This window comes from Tiliqua scincoides, chromosome 4, assembly GCF_035046505.1.
Source record: "Tiliqua scincoides isolate rTilSci1 chromosome 4, rTilSci1.hap2, whole genome shotgun sequence".
In the NCBI taxonomy this organism is placed as follows: domain Eukaryota; kingdom Metazoa; phylum Chordata; class Lepidosauria; order Squamata; family Scincidae; genus Tiliqua; species Tiliqua scincoides.
Genome location: NC_089824.1, coordinates 192,523,322 through 192,546,504, shown reverse-complemented (window position 1 = coordinate 192,546,504; position 23,183 = coordinate 192,523,322). Strand labels below are relative to the sequence as shown.

The 23,183-nt window shown below is 42.3% G+C and overlaps 1 protein-coding gene and 1 pseudogene across 5 annotated transcripts in view; one reads left to right on the top strand and one right to left on the bottom strand.

Annotated features, from left to right (window-relative positions):
* RALY (RALY heterogeneous nuclear ribonucleoprotein) overlaps nt 1-22,455 on the bottom strand; it is a 251,326-nt gene extending 228,871 nt beyond the window's left edge. For 3 of the 5 annotated variants that reach the window (XM_066625729.1, XM_066625730.1, XM_066625727.1), the window contains exon 1: nt 22,258-22,455. The gene's annotated coding sequence lies outside the window, so the exon portion shown is untranslated. Of the gene's footprint in view, nt 1-13,051; nt 13,154-22,257 lie in introns of all 5 variants that reach the window. The other 2 variants (XM_066625728.1, XM_066625731.1) reach the window with 2 other exon arrangements.
* LOC136650420 (5S ribosomal RNA) lies at nt 1,806-1,924 on the top strand (annotated as a pseudogene).
* Nucleotides 22,456-23,183: the final 728 nt, after the last annotated feature.

Genomic DNA, 23,183 nt, shown 5'->3' with positions numbered 1-23,183 from the left:
TGAATTCTAAATGAGCCCCTGCCCTATGTACTGCAAAGCCAAAATATGGGAGGATATTCATGTAGTTAGCTCGACATGAATTAGCGAGCACAAAAACGAGAGGTGTATGCTTAACATTTACAGTCTGGAAACACCACAAGGCATTGAAAGTTGAGCAGGAGACCTTTAAGAAAAGAAAAACACAACCAAAAGGGAGATGTTTCTGCTGGCAGCCAGACACCGAAACATTTAATATTTTTGCATGGAAAAGCTAATGCAATGTGACATTGCTTTAAATCCTGACTACACAGCGCCAATGAGTCTTTCATCAATAAAGCTCATTGCCACCACCTGAAGCGCCTGACGATTGCTAATGCATTTCACCTGTGTGCACTTCCCCTTGAGGGCTGCTGCCTGTAGAATGCTCCTTATGGAGATAGCACGATAATTTGGTGGGGTTTGCTTTCTTTCCTTGCGCAAAGGAAAGGCTGTCAACATGAGTTTTCCTAAAGAAACTAACACACATCTGACCTACATAAGAAAGCACAGATGTGAGTGGGCTTTCAAGTATCACATTTATCTTTGCACACTGATCTTGAGCCCTACCTGCTCCATCTATTGGTCCTCGGAGGTCAATAAATGTGCAGGGGACACACACAGGAGGAAGTCTTTGTAAAAGCTTATTATTCAAATACCAGCATGGGGCTTGGTTCCACTGTGTTACTGCCTGTTTAAATGGATTTCCATCCCTACGGATAATTTAGTCTAGCTGTAAAGGGTCATATTTGACGTGAAGAGCTCACATTGTAGAAGAAGCATGAAATCTGGTGCAAGTGAACACAGTCACAATCATTACCTGTGCACTTCCCCCAAACGAGCCCATTATTTTTAGCAAATTTCCCAGTTTATTTGCTTATTTATTTTTTTGCAGATTGTGTTTTTTTTAAACAAAAATGAGAAGTGCAGAAAGCGTCATTGTGCGTTTTTATTTCATTATCACCGAAAAATCATACCTCTACCTATAATGTGCTCTACATCCAATCTGTCTTTCTTTTGCTCAGAAATGAGACTGCTGAATCTTTCCCTGTTCATCATGTTGTTAAAGTACTTTTGAAAATTGCACTGTGCTTGACCATTGGGACCTGCATGGTCAACTAAGCATTCCGAGGTTTAAGGTTAGCTGCTTTGCTTTCTGTTTCATGGTCTCTTTTTTCAAATGCACTTTGAAGGAGTGGGGGGGGGGGGAAGCAGTAAAGGAAGGAAATATCTGCTTCCTGTATTCAGGAAGCCCTGATGATCTTCTGAAGAAAGGTTCAAAAATAGCAACAGGAGTCAAACAGCACCATGATTTACAGTTATGATAAAAACAGCCCTATCTGTGAGTACCCAGAGACTGTTCACTTGGGGAACAGAAAGGTAATTTAAAGTGCATTTTATAACATTTGCCAGCAGAGCAAAGAGGAAGGACTATATGAGATGATGATATATGGGGCAGGAGGTCTGGTCTAGAGGGTAGAGCCTCCATTTGCCTGAAGATTAACATCCACAAGGTCGCCAGTTCGAGGCCACCGGCACCGTGCGACCTTGAAGCAGCTGGCAAGCTGCAGCTGAGCTGTTCCATCTGCTTGGAGCGTGGGAGGATGGAGGCCAGAATGTTAAACCAGATCGGAGTGTAACAGCTTGAATGTGGTGGTTCTTGAAAGAGAGAACCTTCTTTCAATTTGTAAAAATCCCTGCGTGGATTTAATAAGCCTGCCTGTGTAAACCACCTTGAATAAAGTCTTGAATAAAGACCAAGAAAGGCGGTATACAAATACTGTATATTATTATATTATTATATTACCCTGCACATGCCTGATCTCGTCTGATCTCGGAAGCTAAGCAGGGTCAGGCCTGGTTAGTACTTGGATGGGAGACCGCCCGGGAATACTGGGTGCTGTAGGCTTATACCATAGTCTTTCGAGACTGAAGGTTGCCAACCAATTGTCTTCAGAGTGGTGTGGCAAGACAGAAAATAAACAAGCAGCCAGACCTAGAAGCCCAGGCAAAAGGCGACAAACAAATGGCATGTTTCCCTTCTAGAAGAAAAATCATGATTTGTCTACCTAATACATAGCGGCAGCACTTGAATGGGAAGAGATGCCATCTAGCCGCATGTTTTTATTGTAAACTGCCTCGAGTGACCGTATTGTTGGAATGACAATTGATCAATGGAAAAATTAATAAATAATGTAACTAGAGCTTACCTCTGGCACAATGACTGGAAATTACTTCCACCCACTGAATTTCCTGGAACTGCTATGTACTTAGACATGAATGTTGCTGAGCTGCTATTGTGAGGAACCCAAAGAGTCAGACCCAACAGCCTTCATCCAGAGTGTCATGCACACGCCAGTGTGCAGTTCCTTTGAAGGGGACTTCTCACTGGATGGAGCACTCTGTGCACCAATCCCTTAACTAATGCAGCCTCCATTGAAAGCAGTAAAGAAGCCCTTTCTGGGCAGGATATATCCTGCATACCTCCCCCCCACATTACAATGATTGCTGAAATTTGAGAATACAATGTTGCCATAGTTCATTTATGGAGCTCCCTGATACTGAGCCAGTAACATTTATACTCTGCTCCAACCGGTTGTGAGTCCAAAGCCAAAGGGACTTGATACCCATCTCTACTTAAAAGGGTGTTGAGTAAGACAGCACCTTGCACATTTTGCTGTACTGCTTTGCTTTTGCTCTGTCACATGGTTGGCTATGGCCAATTTCTGTGCTTATAAGAATCGTCAGCCTTCTGTGGTTAACTAAGAGTCTATGAGCTAACAGTCTTCTCTGTCATGGCTTGTCTGTTAGCCAATTACTTGGGTACTTAACTTTGGTTTGAGAACAGGGATAGCACATGTATGCACAAGAGTGTCTGATTTTATCTATGAGCTGTTGAAAGATTGGTGATAGCCTTATTTGACCTTCCTAAATTGCACCCCTGATTTCAGCTCAACCCCTGTGGAAGTTGTATCTTTGCCAAAATTTAGAGAGCTCTGTCTGTTCCCCTGCTGTGGCTCTCTCCCAGAAACATGTCCACAGGCTGTGGCTTATTAGTACACTGGACAACCTGGCAATATTATTTACACCACATTAAAAAGATTGAACAGTCTCCTCTTGCAATACGAAAAAGCCTTCATTCCCATTTAAGATTAAACAAAAAATACACTTTTGATGTCTCTGCAGCAGCAATGATTGTTCCTCATGTGCTTTTGATGTTGTGCAATAAGCTAATAGATTCATGCAGAAGCCCTTTCAGTGGAATTCTACCATTTAACACTCTTTCCAGCTTTTTGCTTTTAGTTGCTACAGAGTGTATTGGCTGAGAAAATGTAGGATGCTTACTGCTTACTGCACCAATTGATCAAAAAGGGCTTTTGATTTGAAGATTTTGAAAAAGAAGAAGAAAACTTTGGGAGTTTTTTTCTCCACAGTGTAGGCCCTGGTCCCGACTGGGTGATGGTGATGGAGAAGATCATAAGGTAACCTTAAGGTCCTATGCTTAACTATATTATTATGCATGCTAGAGGTACTCTTTGACCCTGGCTATGTGTCATGTGTGACTATCTAAATTGTGGTTGAGAATTGGCTATAAACCAGGATGTGAAACAATGGTTTGAGGCACAGCAAACCATGCTTTCCATTTTCCACATCACCACGCCTACCACCTGGGGTGTTCCCCCACCCACTGCATGGGGGTTGATGTGAACTCTGAAGGCCACTGTATGTATATTCTTTTAAAAATGATAGTAAATGGGACTTACCCCTGGGTAAGTGTGAGTAGGATTGCAGCCTAGGATTGTTAAAAATTTTCCTGCTTGATGATGTCACTTCTGGTCATGACATCACTTCTGGAGGGTCCTGACAGATTCTCATTCTAAATAGTGGGCCCCAGTGCTAAATGTGTCAGAACCACTACTCTGTACTCTCCCTCTGAGAGCAGGGCTTAGTTCAGTAATATAAACCATGATTTCACTGACAAATTGGATCTTAATAAGGAGTAAGGTAAACAAATTAACAATGGTTAAATGCAATGGGTTGTACTCAAAGATTCCCTTTTTCCATCAGGAGTTCTCCAGTGGAAGAGCTATTAGAAAAAAAACAAACCTCTGGGTCCAACTTTATCGTATACTAGGCTTACTTACTTAATACATCACAGATTGAAACGGAGAACAACATGCATTCACATGCAGACACGTGCAAAATTAATATACATAACCATTGATTTAAGATGATAACCTTATGATAAGCCAGATTTAACAATTTCCATGTCTGATATGGATAATATTGCAGGGGACACACATATCCCCTCTTCTCTAAACCGAGACATCATGTCTGCAATGCGGCTAGGCCAACATTCTACAAGCAAAATCTGTCATCAAATGGAATGTAGCATAATGATACTTTATTATAGGGTTCTAAGAGAAAAATAGATGTATAGATTTCCGAAGTATTTTTACACATTTGAATGGTTTCAGGCTGCTTCTTACAGCCTCATTCCTTGTAATGGAATCTGTGCGACAATGAATCCTCTGGAAAAATGATCTTCCTTCAATGACAGAAGCAAAGAAGCAAAGAACCATTTCCATAGCATAGCTGGAGCATCATTCAAGAAATGACAGATATAGGGGCACACACACACCCCTCCCCATTCTCCACTACCAACAAGAAAGTGCCGCATCAATCTCCAAAGTACAATAAAGAAAAAGCACCCAACTAGGAAAAATCCATCTTGCAGAAAATAATCCTAACTGTGCTACCAGAAAAGCCAAATTGTGTTATCAAAACTCTGAAAATTGACTAACTTTGCATAAGGTCATTTGCTTTTGTGGTACATTCCAGCTACAAGATTTCTTTATTTTGCTAAATGGGATTTTTTTTAGCAGGGTGAGTGGCAGTAAAAACATACAGGATATTGATAAATAGCAGTTCTTACAGAGACAGCGGGTAAGTGTGCCACTAGCAAAAAAAACCCCCAGCCTTCGGCCCTTAATAAGCAGCCTTTGGCCCTTGCGCACATAATCATGTTCTGGTTTCATGTTCTAGTATGTATGGCCTTGTATGGCCAACACATGGGGGGGGGGGGTAAACAAAAATGCACAGGCTAGTCCATGTTGATGTGCCGCTTAGGCACAAACCTTGACTGTCCATGTGTTCAGTGCTTGTTCACACAAGGCAGTGCTGAATGCAGAGTTCCTTCCTGTGATTTGGAACGCCAGGTTCAAAATTATGTGGGGGGACCTTCTGGCATTCAGCACTGCCACTGTGGAACAGGCAGATTCCTGGGGAGCATGGCCAATCAGCACATCAGCATCAGGTTGCTTCCATTTCTCCTGTTATGTATTTGCTGTATGCAAAAGGGAGAATATCTGCAGAAGGCTTATGCCTGGTTGAGACGTACAAAATTATGCAGGGGATGGATAGAGTGGATGGAGAGCTACTTCCCACCCACCCCCCCATTTAACACCAGAACCAGGGACATCTGCTAAAATTGAGTCAGGACAGACAAAAGAAAATATTCCTTTACTCAGCGTGTGGTTGGTCTGTGGAACCCCCTGCCACAGGATGTGGTGATGGCATCTGGCCTAGATACCTTTAAGAGTGAATTGGACAAATTTCTGAAGGAAAAGTCCATTGTGGGTTACAAGCCATGATGTATATGTGCAACCTCCTGATTTTAGAAGTGTGTTGCCTCAGAATGCCAAATGCAAGGGAGAGCACCAGAATGCAGGTCTCTTGTTGTCTTGTGTGCTCCCTGAGGCATTTGGTGGGCCACTATGAGATACAGGAAGCTGGACTAGATGGGCCTATGGCCTGATCCAGTGGGGCTGTTCTTGTGTTCATATGAGTGCAGGGTTATGGAAAAATCTATACCAAATTAGCATCTCCACACTGATACCGATTGTGGTTTTAAGCCATACACAGATACCCCTAACAAAAGTTGACAACATCAGCATAGTATGCCAGGAATAACGGTTATGAAATGGCCACATAGACACAAAATAGGACTCATACTATTTCCCATTCCCCCCCCCCCATCTTTCCTGAAGTACTAGAAGAAACAAATCACAAATGTAAACTAGAAAATAGATAAAATATCGCGTAGGGGTGGGCATGGCTTTTTCAACAGTTCCAATAAGACAGGAAGCATTCAAAAGAGGAGAGGAAGAAACCAAGAGGCACAATGCACAGGTTGGCACTCCTTATCTGTGGGTTCGGTATCCATGTATCTGACTCACTGTGGGTGCCAGTCCATGGCTGGAGGGCTTCGAGACCTCCTGGGCACTATCATAAGGGCCTTCTGGTTGTGCCGAGAGGTGTTCTGAGGTTCGGGGAAGTTGCATGCTGTCTCTCCGCACCTCAGAAGGCCTCTGGAAAACTTCTGAAGGCACTTTCAGCTTGACCAAAAATTCAGAGTACCTGCCAGAAGCTTCCAAGAAGCCTTCTGAGATGCAGGGTGTCCACATGAACTCTCTGTGCCTCAGAACATCTCTGGACATGACCAGAAGGCACTTCTGTCACATACAGATGTCCTCAAGGGACCCCCACAGATCTCAGTAGCCACAGGTTCAGTATCTGTAGGAAGTCTGGGAATAGATTCCCACAGATACTGATGGTCAACCTGTAGATCAGGGAGCAGAATATTGATGCAAAACATAGGAGATCTAGATTCATGGTGCTCAGGGATGTTATAAGAAACATGGAATTCCCAAATCACGTTGTCCTCTCCTTTTCCCTAATGCGGCAATTTTTAACCAGTGTGTTGCAGCATGCTCTTGTATCACAAATGGTCCACAGGTGTGTCACAGGAGTTTGGGGGAGGGTCATTTATTAGTAGGGCCATTGGGGGATGTGAGCCCCCTGCCAATAGCAAGGTGTGCCTTGTCACCTGTCAAAAAAGGATGGTGTGCCTTGATGATTTTAATGCCTTGTCAGTGTACAGTGAGATGAAAAGGCTGCCCTAATGAAAATCACTGCCCTAATATGCGGAAGCTAAGCAGGGTCAGGCCTGGTTAATACTTGGATGGGAGACCGCCTGGGAATACTGGGTGCTGTAGGCTTATACCATAGTCTTTTGAGACTGAAGGTTGCCAACCACTTCAATATGTGGAACGTTGCTCTTATTGTGATGTCCTCACACTTTGTGTTTCCCTATCATTGGCTGTTGCTGGTGGGAACAGGAAACTGCTCTATGTAATACCATCAGGACATGGTGTAAAGTGTACTACGAGTCCCACCTGTCTCCAGACTTGTTGCATTTTTTAAAAAATAAACTGCATAGCAAGTAAGAATCAGCACTGCTTGCTCAAAGTGCTGAATTCCCACTAGCCTGTAATAGGCCAACATTGACAAAAATACTGTAAATCACTGGTGCTTTCCCCACCAAGGACCATATACAAAGACTGCATCAAACAATCCACTACTTGAAAAAAGGAAAACAAAACTTTGAGTGTTGCCTTTGGTTCCTGGCCCTATGGTATATTCCTCTGGTGCAAGTGAGTAACATGTGAATATTTTTATTGGCTATGGGAATATTACCAACCATAACTACCACCTGACATAACACTTGAATGCTGCAATAATACCACAACCTAGCTAGTTCCAAGTCTCCCACAGCATCAGCATATGCCAAACAGGTTCCGAGTCTAAATTCTCTATCAGCCATTGCATCTGAAACCTCTTGTCTTTCCATTTCTTTTCCCTGTCTCACCCTCCCATTTAAATGGCTCTAAAATTTCCCTTTGGCAGAATATTCTGGTGGGTACTAGAGAAAGCAGCAGTATAGTGCAGCCTTCATGGCTTTCAAAAAGGTGGTGGAAAAAACCAGCCAGGTCTAAAACCAAAGGACAGTGAACAAAGTCGACAGATCAACCTTACAAGAATAATGGGCACTGCGTACCTGCGATATTTGCGCTATGGATCTGCAGAATTTTGAAATATGGAGCTCGCATTATATTTTATGTGGTTGAAGTGTTTAAGAGGATAAGGAATTGCCAGGCAAACACAGTGCTGTGTACAGTATAAACAGGTATCTTGTACTGATTCAATCGCCCATCTTGTCCACTGTTGCCAGCAGTCATTGAAAGTAGGGCTGTCAAACCACATCAACCAGAGTTTCAGGGTCTTGAAAACAGAGATCTGCCCCAGCCCTGATGCTTTAGCTCTCTTCACTGGCAATGCCAGGTGAAGAGCCAGGTTGTTAGGTTGGGGGTTGGGAGGGGCTTCACACCAAACATGGGCTTCACATTGATCTTTAAGAGACATAAATGTCAAGGTCAATGCAAGAGGAAGCCTCCCCTCCACCACTGAGGATAAAGCCAATTTTGCCTCAAATGCACATCATTTGAAAGTGGCTCAATTCTATCCTAACATTCACACAGCTGATACCTTCCAAAGTAAAGTTATTCTTAGCATTAACTGTGATCATCACCCAAGTATTCAAAGGTACCCACACAATTCATAGCACAGTAATTCCACCATCTTCAGTACCAAAAGAAGACTAGATAGTTAGGCACTGCTGTTTGACTGTAACCATTCAGATTTGGTCCTTCTTCTTTTAGTTAGCACACCTTAGATGCTTCTCTGCTCAGAAAAGCCTCCAGAGTAGAACATAACATTAGAATAGCTAAAAAGATAATAAACAGAGTAATAAAACACTTTTTGTAGCCAATTAAGTATATTGAGCAGAGAATCTCCTATTAAGGGCAAATCCACACCAGGTTTATTTAGAGAATCAATCATGCTTATTGGGTTTATCAAATATGTCCAGGCTGCTCATACCATAAACTACATCCCTACAACTTGTAGGGCAAGCTATGCATTTTGGGAAAAAGGGCACCTATTCTTGCTACGTATGCTTGCTTCATATTCCAGTTGCACAACAAAAATGAAAGACAGCATATGGGAAGTCAAGATCTGGGTTTGACTGTGATTAAATTTAGCACATCATCATTCCTGAATTTTAGCAATTTTCCATTGCAGCCCACTGGAGAAAGATTAATTCTCTTGTATGAGTAATTATCAAGGATTTTTTTTTAAAATTTGACAAGAAGAGTTTGCAATGGATCTAATGGGTTTCAGAGCTATTTTCAACTGAAGTGGCAATTACAGAAGCTTGATAGACCCCCTGCCCATAAGAAAACTTTTTAACAAAGAAAGAGACACATGTGCCGATAAAACAAACAATTGAAGTATTTGCTCTTTGCACTCTTCATGGCTAACATTAAAACAAACAAGGATAGAAAATGCAGTTCCCTTTGTCCTGAACAGGGGGATTCATGGGAATTAACATGCTTTAGAATTTAGCCAGTTTTCCTTAGGATGAAAAGGTATCTTAAAAACAGGAGGGAGGGAACCACACAACCCCGAAAACATACAGAATGGCCAACCTTAAAAAAATTTGGCTTGCAAACTGATTCTTTTTGTGGTGCTTCATGTGCTTGTGTATTCACAGGTGTGAACATGTCCAATTTTTAAGATTATGAACTCCATTGAGACGAAGAACAATCCTTCTGCTATGTAATTTGCTTTAAGAACATTTTTATTGAAAAGTGGTACAGTACATGGATATCCTAAAATAATATTAATAATGTTTTCTCACTGAGAAACACTTTGTTCAGTGTGATTTATTTATGGCAGCCTTTTCAAATTCAGTGATCAATCCTATGGCCACTGTGGCAGATGTACAAAGAAACAGGCATAAAAAGCTACTATGTCAGCGTGATATAACAATCTGGGTGGCACCAGCGCATGGGACTTCAGGCCAGCGGAGTGACATACGTAATAACATTACAGCAACTGCGGTATATACCGTAGAGTAGTTATGTGCAAATATGCTCAGAGCCCAATCCAAGGCATGCTTACTCAGGTGGAAGTTCATTATTATCAATGGGGCTTACTCCCATGTAAGTATGGATAGTATTGCAGCTTTAATAAATGTGGGCAGATCAAGAATGCCTCACTTGCATGCCATCTCAGTGTGCTTCTGCTCATCCTTGAGGAGCTAAGTAGGTTGGTTCTACTCTTAATTATATGAAATACGATAGCATCTTCCTCTTCCAAGCTGCAGTTTTGGGTAGCATCATAGAATAGACTTTCTTAAGATGCTAAAGCAGCTGGACCACTGGAAGTCATTTTCTGTGCCAGATCAAATCTAGCTATAGTGATCCATAGGGACTACAGACTTATCATAGCAATTAGACCTTAAGCTTTCTCCCTTCCTCCCCCCAATTGAGGAGTTTGTCCTCACTCTCAGGAGAATGTAATCACCTCTTCTGAAGTTATCAGAATGGCATTCCTTGGGCTATGACAACGTTACATCAGGCCTCTCAAAACAAGCCAACCATTAAAATTGAGGTCATACCGAGACATCGTTGATATCAGTGACTGACAGCACAGTCTGGATATGATCGGGCTGTTATGAGCCGCCTTTTACAGCAACAAAAAAGTTTCACTGTCACAAAATGGCGGCCAACAGGGTGCACAGCGCTCCGTTGGTGACCATTTTGGGAGTGCAGCTGCAGAGGTGGCAGCACACTCCCCATCTGTTGGCAGACCTCCTTGAACCAGTCAGAGATGTAAGGCAGTGGCAAAGGTTGGGAGGTAGCAAAACTGGGTGGGGAGGAGAGAGAAATGGGGTAGGGAGGCTGTGGGAGGGGTGGATCTCGCGATGAGGGTGCACACCAGATCCTATCTCCTCTTTTTTGAGTTTCCCCGTCCCCTTTCTCTTCTCAGACTTGTGCCAGCTAAATAGCTGGTTCAAGGAGACCTACTGCAGAGCAAGAGTCTTATGGAAGAGTAAGGGGATTTAAATCCCTTTTCACCATTTTTGCCTCCAAAACCTCCCAATTCTCCCCCCATTGGATACAGTGAATTCATTTTCAGTCCGGCTGCACCTGCACAGTAGGAGAAGACGAGGATTGAGCCGAGAGTTTAACAATTCATGTCTGAACAGGAGCCCAACAACTGTTTACTCAAACAACCTCCATTAAGATAATAGATATCCAAACACGCTTGACAGTCTGAACCAAAAGCAGCGGAACTAAGGATGGGTAAAGCAACGCAGAGCACGAGACTTTGTTACTAGGCCTCATTTGTAGTTGCATGTGAGTTTGGACATCACAGCACAAAAATGGTACAAATACACAGGGAAGGAAAGCGTTCACTGGAATGCTATTCCAAGTCTAGCAGACCAGTGAAATGAGGGAAGAAAACAGAAGGAACTGAGGACATGTCACTGAGAAACAAAAGTAATGTAGGGAGGGGGATATGCCAACAGCTTTTAGAATTTTTTTTTTAATGCTTTATTTATTTATTACAGATACAGGTAAAGAAAATTGGATAGACTTAGGGCTAGGACTACATAGGTTACACACGAGGGTGGTGGCCATCGATTACAACAAACATTAATCCAAACGAAATTAATAATCAATAGAAAAATTATCATATTCTTTAATCCTACTGGTTAATACTTTAACATTCCATATTTTTCCTCTAACCTTATCTATCCCATCATAAAAAAAAAACAGTTCAGACTTTTACTTATACACTCTTCTTACCACTGAACTAGTCTCTAAAATAAAATCTTTCTTATCTGATTCTTAATTTCTAATATGACATCTAAAAAAGAAGTCTCCGATTACCATGGTATTACCTCCTTCAATATCTCTTATAACATGTTATACATCATTTTCCATAACTATCCAATCAAAAAAGGCTTCAAATTTTTACTTATAGATTCTTCTTACCACTAAACTAACCTCTAAAATATAATCTCTTATCTGATTCTTAATTTCTAATATCACATCTAAAAAATATCTCCAATTACAATATTATACTTCACTTATCCACAATACTTATATTCCAAAATTGCAGTTCCATCTAATTTATTTCATATATTAACCACTTTAATTTTCACGATACTTATATTCCAAATTCCCTTTTCATCCACTTTAATTTAATCTAATTAATAAAATATTATATCTTAATACCACTTAATTTCCACAATATTTATATTTCAAATTTTCATTTGCATCTATTTTAATTTAATATGTTTTAAAAAAATTCTATTTATTATTCAACCATTTTGCTCTTCTTCTTATTGTTTACTTTGTACTCTATCTTATTGGTGTTCCCTCTTAGTCCTCCTACTGGTTCTTCCACTTCTTCTTTTTCTTCTTAAGTCCCCCCCTCTGTTTTTCTTTCTTCTTTTTCATTCTATTATTCTTGAATTCAATCCATAAATTCTTTCTCTTCTTGAGACAGCTTGCTCTCTGAACATTTCGTCTTTTTTCTTCCTTAAGATTCTCAGTTATTATGACATCTGCTTCTTCCATCTCGTGTCCCATTTCAAAATACTCCACTTCTTTAACTTCACCCAACATCTGATCCATTCTTTTTTCTTCTCTATTGTTTATAATCTGTTCCCGCGAGTTTACAAGGGAGGAGCTTATTTGCCCAATTTGTTCAGAGAGTTCTCTGACTTGTTGCTCCATTTCTCTTCTAAAATCCATCAGAAAGTCCACCAATAAGGCCTGGGTTTCACGATCATCTTTTAGATTTTCAAAAGCCATTTTTATCAGCACCAACTCGAGCCACTTCCTACAGGGCTACTTTCTAATTTTGTATCCAGGGCTACTTTCCAAATTTTTATATCAAAAAAAAGTCAATCAAATCCACAGTCAAGTTAGGTTAGTATGCCTTTAAATGACCAAAAGAAGAAAAAAAAAATTCAAGCCTCTTGCTGAGAAACCGAAACCGAAAGTAGCAGAGTCCAGGCTTAAATAAAGGCTTTTTGCTGGGAAAATGAAGGTAGACTTTATTTCCTTCATTGAAGATTACTTATTTATTTCTCTTTGGTACATACCATTAAAAAAATATAAACTTGTACTTACTCCAGCAGGGGAAATACCAATTCACCTATTCCCCCCCTGGGTGGCTAACGGCCAGCGTGAATAATCTTGAATTATCTCCTCCTCCTCCAGACTTCTTACTTACAGTTCTCAATAAAACTTTTTAACGAGCCAAGTTCACTCACCCTTAATAGCTTTTTTCGCTGCGATGTTGTTGTATCTAGGCCATGGGAGAACGGGTTTTCAGCTCTCCGAGCTTCTCAAAGATGGCGCCCGGGATAGATATGCTTCAGCACAGAGCAAAACAGAGAGAAATCCTTGAAATTGCCTGTTTCTAAGGACCCCCCCCGTTCAAGCTCTCAGCTCTTCGTACCGTCTTCCTGGCACCGAAGCGTGCCTTAGTTGTTTAGGCACATGAAAACATATCTATTTCGAAGTCTCTTCGGGAACCCCCAAAGTTCACTGCAACTTCGCTGAAAGTTAGCTCCGCTCCCCCAGCTTTTAGAAATATTTAAAGGAGTATTAGAAAGAGGGGAAACAGTTCCCCCCAGATATTGAGGATAAGACACAATGAGACTAGACTACCTGTACTCCTAAAGGCACAGTCCTAACCCACTTTCCAGCACTGACATAAGGGCAATGCAGCTCCGAAGTAAGGGAACAAACATTCCCTTACCTTGAGGAGGCCTCCATGAGTGCCCCCCAACTGCAGGATGCAGCACATGCCCCACTGGCACAGCTAAGCCAGTGCTGGAAAATTGGTTAGGATTGCGCCCTAAGTGGTTTTAGTTCAAACTGTCAGAGCAAAACCACAATGGAAAAACTGTCCATTATATTGCAGAAATGGAGTTTTTTGTATGTGAAATTCTTCTTAAAGTGTTATTAAAAGCAAATAGCCAGTGGAGAACAGAGTCAAAATTGAAACTTCCTCAGAATGTCTTCAAGAACAAGTTGAAAAGACATTTGTTGAAATAGTTTTAGTGTACAGTATTCTCTTTCAGGACAGGGGCTGATGCTAGATCACCTTTGGGGTCTCTTTCAACTCTGTTTCTATAAATGCCAATAATTCTATTTAGTAGAACATATTCAGACATTCAAGCAAATAATCAGCAAGACAGCCCCTTCCTTCCCTGCATTATTTGTCAACATGACATTGGAGTAAATCTTCTTTTCTGTCTCAGGTTACCGTTGTTAGATTTACTGTGCCAGCCAAATCTTTCCTCTCTCCCTCACAAAGTTTATTGGCTTCATATGATATGGCCAGCTACCTTTGATCTGTATTTCTGCAATCCCCCCCCCCAAAAAAAAAGTAGGAATGAAAAAAGGTTTTATTTATTTCGTTCCAACAGCTTTCCAAGTTCTAATGCATGTAACAACAATCTTAGGCATGCCTACTCAGAAGTAAGAGTGCTTGAATTCACTGGGGTTTCTTTTCCAAGTAAGCGTGTATAGGATTGCAGTCTTTGAAATAAACAAAGTATATAAACAACAACAACATTCTCAGTTAAACCCATTCCTCCCCAGCCCAGGGGTGTACACCTTTGATCCCTGTTGCGTATATGCAACACTGGACAAAAATGGCTTAAAGTATTTCACATTTGCTAAAGCCCAGTGGTGGAATGCCAACCCCAGACTGGATACAGGCTTCTCTTCTAGAATAGATTACAACTTGGATTAATCTGTAAAGGGAAAGGAAATTCCATAATGGGTTTTTACTGACTGACACAGCAGATTAAATCTAACAATCAACAGCAGCACCATAAAAGTTCATCACCTGATGGCTGCAGCATCCAGGATGATTTGCTTTGGGGCAAACAGACATCATAGTTCAAAAGCTGCAGGCCAAGTTTCTGTATCACTGCATCACAAACATGTTACTTTTTAGCGGCGGCTGCTCGCGCATCATCATGTGAGTCACCAAATGACGTGACACCACCAGGTGAGATACCAAACAATGTTTGTGCGTATGTGAATAGAGCTCTCATTCAACCTAGTTTTGAAATAATGAAGTTACAAGCTTTCATGGCTATAGGAAGGTGATTTCAGGACAGTCTACACAGCACTCAGATTACATTTTAGAAGTTAAGTCCACCTCAAATGAACCACAGGAACAAGCAGATATCAAATTGCAAATATGGAAAGTTTACTCCAAACTTTACTCAAAAAAGTCACTCCAACCAAATTGCTTGCACTGTTTTGCTTCTGTGAATCACAGCATAATCCTATACACGTTGACTCAGAAGGAAGTTCCATGGTATTCAATAGGACTTACGCCCAGGAAATTGTGGATAGGATAGCAGCCTTATTGTGTATTACCTATGCCAGCCCACCATGAAGCATCCCATCCATTAAATAAATCCTGTATCTTTTGCTACATCTCTGGAACGCTAAAACTTGCTCCTTGGAAAACCTTTGCATTGCATGCTCATCCTATTCTAGCTTTTTACAAAGGAGACTCAGGGCCCAATCCTATGGGCTACAGTGCTGGCATTCCACTGGTGCCCCTGGTCCAGGCTGTAGCAAAAAGTGTTGTAAGGCACTTTTCGCCAGCAGAACTGACACAGTTGGCACTGGGCCTCAGTGCCCAAAGATCACCGCTGAGAGCTCCTGATGGTAGGAACGATCATCAGTTGGTGGCAGGATTTTTCAAGGAAGGGGGAAGGGCAGGAAGTGGGCAGAACTGGGCAAGGGAAGGTGGGGGAGGTGAGGAGCAGGTCCAGGAGGGAGGTGGAGATGTGGCAGGCTCCTATTGCCATATCCTGTCCTTCCTCCCAGGCTGGAAAATCCACCATGGGTTGTCTCGACTCTGCGCCAGCTCAATAGCAGGCACAGATCTAAGGATACACATTGGGGGTGCTTGGGTGTTACATGGGGTAAGGGAACATTTGTTCCCCTACCTGAAGAGACCAGGCACAGCTTCCCTGACCCATCGGATACAGTGGTCGCCATTTTGGCACCTCTGTAGCCCTGAGCACTAGGGAAGCATAGGACTGGGCTGTCAATTAGCAGCACAATCTTATGTATGTCTAGTCAGAAGCAACTTCCATTGTGTTCAATGGAACTTACTCCCAAGTATGCGTGTATAGGATTGCAACCTTCACTGTAATCCTATTCACACTTATCTGGGAGGAGGTCTCACTTAGCTTAATGGTGCTTATTTCTGAGCAGATATGCATAAGATTTCTTTTAGAACTCCAATGAAAATTTACACTCCTGAATTGAGGTTTTAGATACAGTGTTTACCTGAACTCATTGTGTTAAACGGGTGGGGGTGTTTTTGAAGAAATTGGTTAGACACTGGCTAGAGCAGTCCCATCAAACAGTAGCATGTTCTTATGCAACAGAGAGATCAACCTAATCACAAATGACAACTTCTGAAAACCTTTGCTTTGAATTTATCCCTGGCATTTTTCTAGGCCAGCTTGAAAACAAAAGCTCTGTCTTCTTAAAATGCAGTAGCCTCAGGCACCCATGGAAAACAATTTTTTTTTAAAGTGACATAACAGGTCTGAAAAAAATTGTGTTTGTCTATTTTGCCTTTCAGCATCTCTCTACCATTTAGCTATTCAGATTATCCAGATCAGCGTGATTTCTACAGATTAAACTACTCCTATAAATACAGGTATGAAAAGTATAGGTTTAGGATTATATTTCTACTATCTTGCAGCAGTTTTATGGGATAGGAGAAAATCACTTGTTATTAACCCAAGACATTTTCAGCTAGCAATTTTTTTTTATGAATTTAGAAAGAATTTGCTATGGCAATCCATCCAAATACTGCATCTATCCAGCTCATTATTTCAGACTTTGCTCCTCTCCTGCCTATTCCCTCAATGCCTGCATATATTTCTTTGCTAGTTAAATGCACTCTTTCCATCGCTATATTCTTCCCAAGTTACTCATGCTATTTTCTCATGCATGCCCAGAAACTGTGAAGCCTGAGCCTATATTTATATTCAAGTCTGACATAAAGTTTATATTGAGTTACTAAATTTTAGAGTAAACTTTTGCACACATCAGGTCAGTGGCAGACTTACCCCTTCCTGCTCTTGGGGCAAAGATCCATAAAGCCCCCCCCCCTTTTCAGCACAATGGAGCCTCACACGACCTCTGGACCGACTGGGGAAGTGTTCTGAAGCCATTTCCAACCACATTCGGAGCCTCAGTGAGCTTCCTGCATGATCCTACAGTTGCACAGACTCAGTGCCTGGGGCATTTGTCCCATTCGCCCAGCTCTAGGTCCGCTGCTGCATCAGGCAGTTCCTGGAGATGCCAGGCTCTCATAATAAAGCCTGGGGAGGCATCTAGAAGTGTCAGATGTAAATGCTACAATTCTTCTTTCTTCTTCTTCAGCATTTATCCTGTGTGATGGCAGGGTCTCACTAGGGCTTGCCACCATAATGCATGCTCACTCGGGCTTGCCACCATGGTCATGCAGTCATGGTTAAAGGAATGGGGACAGGCTATGGAATTACAACAACCCATCTCCAGCTGTGCACATTTCTTCTCCTGGTCTCCTCATCACAAATGAGTTGGCATCACTATTAACCATGGTTAATAAAAACCAGGATTAGAAATCATCTTTAACAATGGTACAAACAGCACATTAATAAGCCTCTTCCCTTCAGCCACTGCCTAATTTTGTCTGCAATTTGAGACTGATCTAACTTATAGGGATGTTTTAAGGTGTATGTGATGCACTCACTATTTAAAACATTATTGTCCCACCTAAGGGATTTCCCAAGGCACATTGTGTTTAAAACCGATCTATAATAAAAATGCTGTATATAGAAGGCAGGCACAGTAATTAATTGAACAGTCCAGCCAACATGACAGAGCACAAAACCTTGAATTCTCTAAGTGTGCTACGTAAATGATAAAAAAAGAGAAAAAACCCACATTCATAGTGTGAGCCACTTCCAGCTATTAAGGAGCAGCTACAATCTCTTATTGAGAAGTTGCTCCCTTTGACTTGACATTTCCAGATACAGTTATTATTATGGGACAGAGATCAAAATGGCCTGGTCCTTTTATTGACTAAATTGGTGACTGGGTGACTAAAAGCCCTCATGGTGCAGACAACATTTTTGTCTCTTTTTTTTCTGTAAAGGACTGAGTCACACAACTTTTCCTTTCAAATAAAATGATCTCCATCAAGAACATTTATCTTCCGTTTATGTTCTGTGAACTAGAGGCATGAGGTTATGATTTAGGCTGATGAAATACACACCCTCTAACATCCCTGCCTGCAGTCACCAGATTATGGGGGAGTATTTCATACCGACTCAGTCTCAGGGCCCAATCCTATCCAGCTTCCCAGTGCTGATGCAGCTGTGCCAATAGGGTGTGTGCTGCATCCTGTGATGGGCGGTCTCAAGGTCTCATGGAGGCCTCCTCAAGGTCAGAGAACATTTATTCTCTTACCTCGGGGCTGTACTGTGGCTGCATTGGCACTGGAAAGTTGGACATGATTGGGCCCTCGGTCTCTCTCCAAGATCACTCTTTCCTTCCCATCATCCCCTGCCATTATCTTTCCTTCCTTTCTTTCCCTCTGCCCCACACACTGTCCCTCTCCCCAACACACATGTACTGTTGGTGGCAAGTCTTCTCAGTCACAATACAAGATAAAGCATTGCTGCAAAATCACTGTCTCTTATCTGCCTTTATTCAAGGAAGCCGTCCTTATGAGACCACTTTCTTTGTTTTGCCATTCCCTTGAAATCCATCTACAACTTTATCTTGACAGTCAGAGCCCCCATACATCCTCTGCTGGCATCCAGGGAAGGGATATTAGTCTAAGACACGTGCCTCCAGAAGAACGCCTTCCATTCTAACCAAGCCCAATTTTTCTCCCCAACAAAAACATCTATAAATATGAATAACACCACTGACAAGCTGCTCTTGAGAGTGGGTAGCTTTTAAGAGACTCTAAAGAGCTCTATTCTTGCTCTGCTATTGTGATGGTGTCTAGATTTTCCTCACGCAATCTGAACTCCTTTGCTATCTGAGTATTTTTTTTGCTTCAGAGGTGAAAGAAACAGCAGCCAAACCCAGCCAAGAAACATCTGACAATCACTTCCTCCAGCCGCAACAGACATGCTCCAGCTCCACTAGATTTTGAAATCCACTTGATTTCATTGGAAGTGGAATATGTGCTCACCTCTCTCCTTATTGAAATTAATGGGATATGACACGCTGAACATTAAATGGATTGCGCTCAGGGTGGGCGATGTTCATGTCACCCATTTATTATAAAAGTTCTGACATCAAACTCTTTGAGAGGAAAAGAACATGATAATGACCCTTATTCTAAGACACTAAAAAGAAAGGAGAGACAGAACTCATCCAGAAATACTAAATCGAACACAAGGATGGAATTCGCATTTTGAAAATCATTGTCCTGTATTAAGGTCTGAACAGCCCACTCTGCAAGACTGTCAGACTGAAGGGACTTGGCTCCACTAAACTGATTTGTAGATCAGGTTGTAGACTGGGTTTCTTCTCAGATTTATTTAGCATTGATCACAGCTAGCGTGATCCAATGTGGAGCACGGTTGACTTATGCTACCCGGTCAGATACATTTTGAATGAGACGCATGAGCCACCTGTTTCTCACAGCCTATTAATTCAAGAGATCATGCTAAAAATGTGCATTTGTCCCAGACCACCACCTTCCAGGCTGTTCTTGACACATGTAGGTGACCAACGGAACTGTTTTTCAAATATTCCTTACATGAGAATTTGAGATTTGTACATTTTCAAATACATTTTCAAGAGAAAGGAAGTTTCACTGAGGTCCATGTAGAAAAGTTACTGATAGAAATGGATGGGGAAGTATTCAAGAACTCAGCATCTAACTTTCTGAACAGAAACTCTGAACTGTTGCCATTGGTAAGCCACAGTAGAACAGTGCTATTTTAATCAGTTCAGGAAAAAGACTGTCTTCACCTTTTTTGAGTTCTCTTTAATAGCTGTCTAAACAGTGCTCGGTTTTGCAATGACAATCAAGTGTTGTGTAGTTGCTGAAATACTGGTTGGATTGGGAAATTGTGATTCAAATATCTGCTTCGTTATAAAGCATAAGAGCCAAGTGGCTCAGAGTAACAGCCCGATCCTACCCACACTTTCCTGGGAGTAAGCCCCATTGACTCTAATGGGACTTACTTCTGAGTAGACATGCATAGGATTGGGCTGTCAGTCATTACTTTGTAGATTAAACTACATCAAAGGGTTGTTGTGAGGCTAAAATACTGCTGAGAGGTCCTTGCAGGAGGGGTATAAATAGAAAATAAAGGATAAAGAAGCCTCTGACAAAAGGCTATCTTTAAACAGAATTCCATGGAGCTCAGATGTACAAGCATTAGAATGAACCATGTATGATGCTTGCTTGACTTTAGAAGGAACACATTTTTTTCAGAGCGTTCAAATTGACTCCATCTTTTCTTTAACAAAGTGAGTATAATGTATGTAACTAACTACTGAAGTGCATAGTACGCTTATTACTGAACAGTGAGTTGGTCCCATACAAGGGATCAGGACCGTGGAGTCACTACTCCAGTGTTTTTGATTTTAGATTTTTAAAACACACGAAGGTGTTGCAGCAGTTCTTGGCAGGACTTTGCACTGATCTGAGTCTATGCTAAGCAAGCCTCTCTGACACTGTCTGTGCGCCATCTTAAGACACTTACAAATGGCAGTCTTTGGCCCTTCAACATCCTACCCAGCTTTTTCTTGCCCCTACTTGCCCAACATTCAGGCTGAAGAAGAGTTCCAGAGAACACAGCACCTGGTGGTATTTTAATTGCTCCTAAAGAAAGGTTACCCCTTGTGGCTTTTGGATTATTTTGCTAATGGACCAACACAGCCGCTGATGACTTGTGCGCACTACATACTTAATTGAGATGTGGGAGAGCAAGGGTCACTGTCTTGCCCAGCTCATTGCCCTAGGGCAGGTCAGTCACTCAAGCTGCACCTGCTGAAGACTCAGTTATGGTTCTCAAGAGGACTTGAGGATAAACAAGAGCACTTTGCCTACTGAAATTTACTTTCATAGCACTATCCTAATGCCAAGTTCACTCAGAAGCTAGCCTCACTTGCATCCAGCTGGGTTTACTCCCAGTCCCAGGTAAGCAGGCACAGCACTGGAACTTAAAAACAATATATCTGCAAAATAGTGTCCGTTTGAAACAAGACAAAATGACACAGTGGCAAGAAGGAAGCGTGTGCCAAAGTTCTCCTGCTACATCAGGTCCCATCCTTCATTCCTACTCATCGTGAACCAGGGACTTGACTGTTCAGACTATTCCGGTAACATCGGCACAAGGGAAATCAGGACCCAAGCTAAAATAACTTAAGAATGTACGTTTTTAATAGATGAAAAAGAGGGGAGGAAATTTCATTTCACAACAGTTATAAGTTTGGAATTGCAGCCACCAATTAAACAAAAAACATGCCCAACTGACCATCAACAATTGTCCAGAAATGGGTCATTCAGAATGGTATATGTCACAAAGAAGCCAAACACAGCCACAGTCTTCATTACTGACATAAGTACACGTTTAATTCATTGTAGAGCTTCTCTTATACATAACAGGGGTTTATTCCATACTGTGAATTCTCTGAGATTCCGAAAACTTTCCCCTCCTGTCCCCATCCTCCTGCCTATCTCTGTAGGCACAGTAGCACCTCTGTTCTCTTTGCCCCTTCCAGACTCATCATGGAACTTCCAAACTGGTGGAAAGTAGATCCACAGTGCAAAACATGAGATTAATCCAATTTGCAAGGAACAGTAAAAAGAAAAAAACCCAAAAACAGCCAAAAAAAGAGAGACTGCATTTCTGACAGGCATGTCCTGAAAAAATTATTCCAAGAAAGTGCTATTATTCGTCTGACAGAAGCAAGAACTAAAAGACTTGAAATAACAAAGAAAGGGGGAGCATTGAAAAGTTCAAAGACAAAAGAAAGAAAAGCCACACAAATATTTGAAAAGGGAAAAAAGGTGGGGTTTTTTTTTTTTTTGTTTAAAAGAGTGAGTGTATAAGAAAGCACAGCACAGCATTGTAGCACAGCATTAATTTTTTTTTTTTAAAGGAAAAAACAGAAGGGGGTTAAGCAAAGGAAAAATTAGTCAGGGATGGTTGGGAAAGAAAGGGAAAAAAAGGGAAAATCAGTTGCTAGACCTCAAATTTGCAAGTAGAACAACCAACGAACCAAAAAGAAAAAGAGAAAACCAGCCCCATAAAGTGTCTCTTTAAAAAAAAAAAGGCACACACACACAACAAAAAAGAAGAAGAAATTGATAGTTAATCTTTTGTTGGGAATGGAAAAGAATAAAAGGGGAAAAAGCAGTTGGGGGAGACGAAGAAGAGAGAAGAACCACAAAAATACTCACCAAGCAAGAAAATGTTCAGAAGGAAAAATGTCAAAGAAGTGAGTGAGAGACAGGGAAGGAGGAAAGAGGGAGAGAGCCACCAGCACAGAGAGAGCATAGCCCAGCGGCAGCACAAGCTACGGCTGCTGCCTGCCCGCCCGCCGCCAACTCTAGCGAGCTGCGAACGCACTGGCTGCGCTCCCAGTCCAGGCGCGAAGAGTCCTTCCAGCAGAACGCACCATCGCCAGGGCGGCAGAGGGGAGGACGGCCGCGCAGCGGAAGGCGAGAGGCGGCAGGCGCCTGGCCGGCGCGCCGCAGGAACGGTGCCGAGGGGGACCCTCCGGAGCGTCCCAAGGATTGGCTGGAGGTGGGCGGCGAAAGACTGGAGTCGAGGGTTAGGGGCTCTGAGGACGGTCACTCCGGTTCCCCCTCCTGGTCTGTTTGGAAAAGTCCGCTCCTGGAGGTAGCAGACGGGGAAGACGCGAGAGGAGGGAGGCGGGAGGGTAGACTTGTCCTCTTCCCCTGCCTGGACCACAGATGCCAGCCCCTGAGAGCAGCGGGGTGATCAGCGCTGCTGGCAAGTTCCTGTCGGGACTGCGCTGTGGTGACTGCTGGTCGACAGGCGTGGGGACTGGTGAAGCAGGAAAAGACGATGCACAAGAAGCGAGATGAAGGGCAAAGGCGGTGGTGATGCTCCTGCCACTGCTCCCATGGGCGTGAGGGTGAGGAGGGTCGTGCCTGAGGGAAGACAGCCAGAGGGAGGTGAGCAGGAGAGATTTCAGAACCTCACAGCTGGAGAGGAAGGCGCTTTGGGCTAGGCTGGCCCCAAGGGTCCTCGCCTGTGCTAAAAACTACTCCATGACACCTGTGTGTTCATTCACCCCGTCTGAACCAAGGTGTAGAAGCTGTTGAGTGAACTTCACATTGCTACCTCTTGCCCCCTACAG